At 48.5% G+C, this 8,213-nt stretch overlaps 1 non-coding gene across 1 annotated transcript; it reads right to left on the reverse strand.

Annotated features, from left to right (window-relative positions):
• Window positions 1-373: 373 nt before the first annotated feature.
• Window positions 374-537, reverse strand: LOC138514789 (U1 spliceosomal RNA). Its single transcript, XR_011281942.1, has one exon. It is a non-coding gene; the product is annotated as a U1 spliceosomal RNA (small nuclear RNA).
• Window positions 538-8,213: the final 7,676 nt, after the last annotated feature.

Here is an 8,213-nt window from a genome sequence, read left to right on the forward strand (position 1 = left end):
ATCAATGTGTCCACAGTGTAAGACAGCACTGTCACTGATGTAACACATTGTCATGCTGGATGTACCCAAAATATGCCTATGTAGCACCATGTCTATGCTAGCTGTTCCCCATTGTCCTGTACAAAGCATGATTGATGCTGCCTGAGCATTTGCAGTGTGACCAATACATACGGTAGCTTATCTCTGTAATACACATTACTTCTGTGGTGATGAAAGAAGCATAATTCAATTCAACAGATAAAATGTGGAAAAGCGATCACCCAAAGATGAACGTAATTGAAGAAATGCAATGTTAGCACAAACTTAGTGTGCAACCTAGCAGGCCTAGTGGACACTTTACCCTTTCTTTCACAAATAAATCGGGGGGGGGGGGGGGGGGTGAGGTGCGAATGCTGGCCCCCACTACCAGAAATAATGCAGTTGTGTATCCCGCATTTGGGAACATAGCAGGGGGTCAGCAAATCCCATGTGCAAAGGGTAAGCCTCACCCTGGGAGATCTGACCTTGAGATCAGATTCTCCCCTGCGAGCTAAGTATGAGTTGCATGCAAGAGGGGTTGGGTCAGTTCTGGGAAGCCCCGCTAAGCAAGGGTGAGAAGGCAGGCAGGCCCTGATCCAGCCCCAACCCCCATCCCCGGAAGCTACGAGCGTCTGCAGAGCTGCCTGTCCCGTGTGTAGGGGGAAGCTCCAGCAGGCAGAGCCCAGCAGAAGAGCAGATTGTAGCACAGTTCCTTTCTCCCATCAGACCCTGCTCGGCCCATGATTTGTCTAGATAGCAGGATGGCTCGAGCAGGCCTGTTGCAGTCTGCCCACTGGCCTGTCTGGCCCATGGCCCTCCTGAGCAGAGCTGCTCAGCGCTGGCCCCATTGACACCATCATGATCATCCTGGACCTCGACGCTCCACCACCCCTGAATCTCAGACTTCTGCTCAATGACAATGCTGAAGCTTTGACATATTTGCTGTAACCATATGCCGTGTTATGTCAGCTGAGCCTGCACAGGGCCAAAGGCAAGTATGCCCTTGTCCGGGCCCAGAGGTTACTGAGTCTCTTCCAGTGCCGTCCACTTGGCACGGCCTACTGTTCGCAGCGGTTTCTACCCGCAAATCACCACTGCCAAACAGAACTGCATCTTTGGGGCCCATCGCTGCTTCTCTCCGACTTGACCCCAGTCCAGCGCAAAGGCACCCATGCTTCTGGTCTGATGCTGAAAAGCCTGGCTCTGCTGAGATCCGAAAGACAAGAACTAAGGTATTTTAGGAACATAGTACTATTGTGTTTTGTGTTGCAACTGTATCGGCTCACACCTCTCCTGAAGGGTATAGACTGCGCTACCAAAAGAGTGAAAATAAGTTCTACCTGTTGGGCTTGCCTGTTTCACTTTTATGATTGGGATCACTGCTGCATGGGTATTAAGCACGTTATAAATAACCTATCGTATCAGATCATAGATCACAGATCAAGATCATAAGCAACTTCCAGAAACCTTGGCAGGTGGTCCACTGAGGCCCATTTGCAGGTTGCATTGTGCATTGTTATTGGGGCACTACTAGGGTAACATTGTGCTTTACATGTGGTATTCGCCATGCTTTGATACCCCACTGGCCACATCTATAATGTCAAATGTACTTGGTATAATGCATGCAGATTTTCATCAATCCGCACTGTGCTTAGAGGTAAACGTAACTGAGCTCCCGCTGTTCTTTGTCTCGAGACAAGGAAAAAAGCACTGCAAAGGTGAAGTTTCTCAGCTGATAAAGGTTAATCTTCGGTGACATTCGCAATTCAAAAGAGCGATTTTTGGGGCAGACAGGCTGGGTCGCCGCAACCCCTGCTAAACATATGTCCAGAGATGACAAACCTTGAAAGTAACTCTGCACAATAGCCCTCTGAGCAGCGGCCCACTGCTAATCGGGGGTTCAGGAATCCACTGTGCTGCCCACGCCGAGAGGAACTCCTGCACAGCACCTGTCCACATAATCTTTTGCCCGGGCCAGCACTCTCTTCTCCTCACCTCGCCACCTCCTCCCTTCATCTCGGCTCGCCTTTTGCCCCTCGGAGCACCATGCAAGAGAGGAACGGGAATGTCTGGGCCGGAGCCCGTTCCTCTCTTGCATGGTGGGTCCTAATTGCCTGAAATGGGATATTTAAATGCAAAGTAATTGCTACTATATTAATCCCATTGTTCATAGTTTGTGGGAGTACTGGGCAATTGCATGGACCCGCGCTCACTGAAAATGAATGGTATTCCCGAGGTAACCCTCACTATGCTGTGATACAAATTAGTCTCTCCTTCCTCAAGTTCCAAGATCTTATTGACGAATTTATTTCTGCAATGTTTGTTGGATATCCGACAAACTTTGCATAAATTAACGCTTCGTGGCTGACGACTGTAACTACCTCTGACCCCATAGGGTCTCCAGAGGAAGTTAGTTTTGCGCACAGGCACATTTAAAAAAAAAAAAAAGTTTTCTTTTTTACTTGAGTTGTCCAACATATGGCCTCGCGGGCCACATTAAATGGCTTGGCGGGCCGCATTGTGGCCCGTATGTTGGATAACCTTGAGTTAGACAAATGGGATACTAAGTAAACCCTCCAGCTCCCTATTGTAAGATGCTAGGGAAAATTCTCAGAAGTGTGCTAATTCCCCCCAGTGACCCCCAGCAACTTTGCTGGATTTTGAGGACTTGATTTTTTTTTTTAACCTGTAGAGAGCAAGACCCTTTTTCCCCACTCTCGTATTTTAATGTGCTTTTGAACAGTTCTTTTGGTTGTGGAGTCTGACAAACTCATAGGCATCTTTTTACATTGTCAGACTGCACCTTCAGTGCAGTGGCCCAGGGAAGTCTTTCAGATTTCCCAAAGGTTTAAATATCTTCTCTTGGATAAACTACTGTTTCCAAGAGCAGTGAAGTGAAATTGACTTTAATTACATTTGTAACTTTCTAGAACCAGCAGACACTATCTTACAATAGGGTGCTGGAGGGGTTACCTAGAATCCCCTTTGTCTAGCTTCTCGTGTAACAATTTTGTAACCCTTTCCTCACTTAATGGCTGGTGGCAGTGGTTTCATTTGAACTACTGTGGTGTGCATTTACCGCGGGCTGCGTTCGCAGCTGCAGGAAAGCACCCAAGTGTGCCACTGTTGTCAAAATGGCCCAGTCCTGCAGTAAAGCACCCATGGGTGACATTTTGGTCAAAATGGCCCTGGTCTTTTTTGCCATTCCTGTTATTTTGTTGTTTTGCACTTATATAGTGCCTCATATACCATTGGTATGGTCTGAAGGTGCTGGTAGGTTGAACGCCCTTGGGAACTGAAGTTCGGGTCAGTAGAGAGATTAGAGAGTCCAAAGGTGCGTGTGCGCACCGGGTATGTGTGCAGCTGGTGCGGAATTCATGTGGTAGCTGCTTCTTAGCGGTAGGTGTGGTGGTTGAGAGATCAGGAGTATGTGTTCGCTCTGGCCGGAATTATCCAGACAGTGTGGCAGCGTTAGGCCTGAGAACGCCTGGCTGGGGGTGTGAGACTAGCAATGTTTACTTAGAGTGATGGGGAGTGAGCGGCAGATGTTGATTTGAGAACAGTTATACCGAATGGTGTCATAGTATCTCTGTGTTCTAGTTGAGTGGTGGTGTAAGGAGAGAGTAAGCATGGGGTGTGATATGAAGTATGTTCTGTCAAAGGTTCCATGCATTCCAAGGCATACTATGTACGTCACGCAATTCTGAGCGGTCGGGTCCGGTCTATGCATTTTTGGTCATTTCAGGCGTTTAAGATAGCACTACACACTCACGCGCTCTGGTTCACCATGCATGTTCTAGTCTATGCTTCATTCTCTAGTGTGCTCCACGTGTGTTCTCCAGTATTCTATACGCATGCACTCTGATCTACACCCATCCGCTTTATGCACTATTCTTCCGCTCTACGTACTCATCCGTTCGTCATACTCATCTGCTCTACATACCCATTCGCTCCTTACACACGTTCGTTCCATGTGTTCATCCGCTCCACACACTCATCTGCTCTGTTTTCATCCGCTCCACACTCATCCGCTCCATATACAATCATTCGCTTCATATACAATCATACATTTCTAAATTCAACTTTTCTCAGACTATTGGGCACAACTTCTAAATGCAGTTGGGTACACTTCTAAATGCAGTTGGGTACACTTCTAAATGCAGTTGGGTACACTTCTAAATGCAGTTGGGTACACTTCTAAATGCAGTTGGGTACACTTCTAAATGCAGTTGGGTACACTTCTAAATGCAACTTTTCTCAGAGGCTATTGGGCGCAACTTTTAAATGCAATTGGGAACACCTTTCACAAGCAAAGGACAGTTTCTGAGTGCAACTATAATGGATTTACGTTGCTGATGCTGCGTTAGAGTGGTAGGGTAGTATGGCCTGAAATAGTTGCTTCTGGCCCTGCCCTTGCCACACTTGTTGTTGGCTTCTTGCTTCTCCTGCCGATACCTGCAGATACGATCTGGAGTCCCTGAAAGAGTTGTCCTTTGCCTCGGGTCCTTAGCCGCAGGGCTGCCAGGCAGAGGGCTGCCTTGGGAGGTGCAGTAATGGCCTGAGAAAGGAGGCCGGATGGCCAATCAGAGAATGGTGGGCAGGTCGGGAGGCGGGCTGAAGGGAAACCAGGAAGCGGGGAGTTTGTGGGCTGCGGGAGGGACACGGACCGAGGGAGGAGGAATGGATTCGGGGGGAGAGCAGTCTGGGCTCGCACAAAAGCCCGAAAAGGCAAACAACTGGGGGGCACTCAGCGGAAAGAATCAGGAGCAAAGTGAAAGGTCCTTGAGATTTAATGTGCGCACCAAACCAGGTTTGGTCCTATTAGCTTTGCCTTTGGTGGGGATTCACAAGTGAAGCCTGCCTCTTGCTCCAGGGTGTCTGGGGTGGGCAGGAATGGAGGGAGGTGCCCGAAACTCCTTGTGCTTAGTCTCCTAGGGGACCAGATGCATCCTGATTGGCCGACTGTCTGACTGTCCGACTGTCCGACAAGGACAGCCACCCTGCTGGGTGAGTGACAGCTAGGCTGGAATGAATGGGAGAGAACTGAATAAAAGGCAAGGCTTTTGGCTTGGAAGGCAGTCGACCACTGGACGAAGGAACTGAAGAACTTGAAGAGGACAGCTGCTGCAACTCCTGGACTGTTGATTTGCCCAGTGAAACCTGCTGCTGTTTTGAAACTCCAAATTCATATAGACGTGGAAGTCACTAGAAGGACGACTTCTCCCCTTGAGTTGGTGGGACCAATCCACTCCAAATTAAGCCACCTGGACATTCTCTCGGAGCTGGTTGCATTTCCAGTGTTGCTTTTTGAAACCAAAATGCCAGGGAGAGGAACACCAGATTGTGTGCATTGTTTTTAAGCTGGCCAAGAACTCCAGGAAGATCTGGATTCCCAGGAAGCAGGACTGACGGAGCCTGAGCCCCCTCAACAGAGTGCGGGACACCAGAAGCAAAGAAGGTCCATTTCGACAGCCAGAAACCGCAGTGTTGCTATTTGCAGTAGTCGCCAGGTGCTGAAACACAGAAGTGCCACTTGTTGGAAAGATTGCTGGTTGCGAGCAGTGACTATGCCATTGCAGAGCATGAGGCCCCAGAGTTCCTCCCTCTTGTCCTTACGACTGAGGCCCAGGAACAGTGAGATCTGCAGAGCTGTACAGGAACAGAAGCCATCTGCTGTACTTTTCCTTCAATACAAAGGTACTGTAAAGTCTGCGTACTTGCCTCTCATTGTAGAGTTGCTTGCATCTTCTACTATTCACGTCTTAACAGCTTGTGGCCCTACATTGATTCATACTTTTCTTCAGACTTCTAAAACATTATGCAAATACTTTTTTTTCTTGCCTACCAGAAGTGCTGAATGACTCTACTTAGTGAGGATCCAAAAGTATTTGCCTGCTTAAGAATACTTGTGGTCTCTGGTTTGTTCTAATAACCTTTTCCTTTTACCAACTTCTAAGGGTATTCTAAATGCAACCCGTAAGAAATTAATGTCCCTGGCACCCTAGCTATTGAAGTCACCTGAGGGTGTAGGTTGTGACTTTGGGCCATCCCGAAAGGGTCTTTACCGATTTGGACTTTAGGAGCGTATGGTTTTTGAAGTGCATTTGTGTTGCTTTTATATTGCTCCCTTCTGAAGAAGGCTTATTCTAACTGATATCTTGAATAATTGTTTATTCAAGAAACCTTGTGTGCAAGTGTTTATTTGAATACTTGTCACTGAATCTCTAACTCCCCAACAGTTCACAGTGACCCCTCTTGAGATAAGCCTGGCTGCTCAGCCACACTACCAACTTGTGTAGTACAGACAACCTGATTTCTACCAAAAGTTGGGTTCCATTTGCCAGGAGGTCAAGGTTATGGTAGTGCACCCGAAGGGTACTGGATACAATCTTGCCTAACACAAGATAGTGTGTGCTGTCTATAAATGGGAAATGAGTAAAGTTAATTTCACTTCACTACTCTTGGAAACAGTAGTTAATCCAGGAGAAGGTATTTTCACCTTAGCAGAAATCCAAGGGATTTCGCTGACACTGCACTGAGGGTGCCGTGTGTCACAATGTAAAAAGATGCCTATGGAGTTTGTCACTCCAAAACCAAGTGTTCAAATCAAATAAAAATGCATGAGTGGGGGGAAAAAGGTCTCACTCTTCAGGATGAAAATTTAAAGTCCAGCAAAAGAGCCTGGGGTCTCTAAGGTAGCAGGGAATTGGCACATTTTTGAGAATTCTCCCCAACGCTGAACTCTGGGTCCTACTGCCCCAGCCAATCGCTCCCCTCTCCCTAAGCGGTAACTTGGCAGATTTACGATCAAGCTGCCAGTGGTCACGGATCTGCTCGCCAGAGAAAGTGGCGCAAAACTACATCACGACCCAGGGTTGCTGAACGTGGCTCCTACAGCCTTACAGTTTGGAGGGTACGAGTTGATGGCATGCTGCATGGAGGTCCTTGCCAGGGCCAGACTGTCTACTCTTGTGCTACGGACAAAAGAGGAAGCGTTTTGTGACATGTGCCGCACGCAGAAGATCAATCCTCTTTAGGGTCATGGGCCCACAAATTCTGCTGTATTTGTTGTCCTTGGCCAAGGCGGGGCTGGCGTACACCTCTATCAAGGTGCATCTGGCAGTTATCTGCCGCTACACTGTCACAGGACGCTCGTCTCTTCGGTCGCTCCATCTCATCAAGGAGTTCCTCTAAGGACTGTTTTGATCAAGCCGGAGAGGGCACTGGCGTGGGCACTCAACGTGGTGCTGACGTGGCTCATTGGGGGCGGGCAGGGAGGGCCCTCCGAGCCCATGCGTCCCTCAAGTTCCTTACGTGGAAAACTGCTTTCCTCGTGGCCATCGCCACTGCCAGGAGGGTAGGTGAAAACCAGGCCATATCCTGCAAACAGCTTTATTTGACTTTTCACAACACAAGGGTGGTGCTGCAGACGCACCCCTCTTTCATGCCAATGGTTCCATCGCAATTCCACCTCAACAAGCCTTTGGTGTTGCCTGTGTTTTTTCCAAAACCTTGGTCGCCAACACTCGCTGAATGTGGCTCGTGCTCCGAAGTGCACGCACAAAGTTTCCGGAAGACGTCTTCACTATTCCTGCACTATGGTCCTGTGATCCATTGGAAGGCCTTGTCCAAGGCTTCCATCTCCAGTTGGCTCTCCTGATGTATCACGCACAATGGTTGGCAAACACTGCCGGGCTGTCTGAGAGCTCATCCCAACAGAGCAATCGCTGTAACGACGGCGTTCCTATCTGTTGTGCCCCTGCTCCAAATCTACAGGACTGCTATTTGGAGGGCCATGCACACCTTCACAAGAATCTGGGGCGACTTGGATTCCAGAGAGTCCAGGGTCAGCCCAGCAGTGCTACGAAACCTGTTTGCTTGAAGGTGAGCCTGTTCCAGAGGGAAGAGTAATGGCTTCTTCTCCAGCATGGGGCCTGGCATGGATTCACATTCTCATGAATATTCCCCGTCGTTGGGCTGGGAATCCTCGGTAAAGAGAAACTGTTTCAGTTGCACTTCTGAACTCTTTCTCCTAATAACCAATCACTGGTCTCTGGGTCATACTGCCCCATCCAATGACTGCCATCTACCTAAGCCCCTCCTCTGGTAGCCATCTTCAGATTTTTACCACACGTTCAAGTGTTGGGAGTCTTCGTGCTATAGCTCTCGTTTTTACTGCGTTTTGCTTTATTTTT

The sequence above is a fragment of the Ambystoma mexicanum genome, chromosome 12, assembly GCF_040938575.1.
Source record: "Ambystoma mexicanum isolate Mex_15411 chromosome 12, UKY_AmexF1_1, whole genome shotgun sequence".
Taxonomy (NCBI): domain Eukaryota; kingdom Metazoa; phylum Chordata; class Amphibia; order Caudata; family Ambystomatidae; genus Ambystoma; species Ambystoma mexicanum.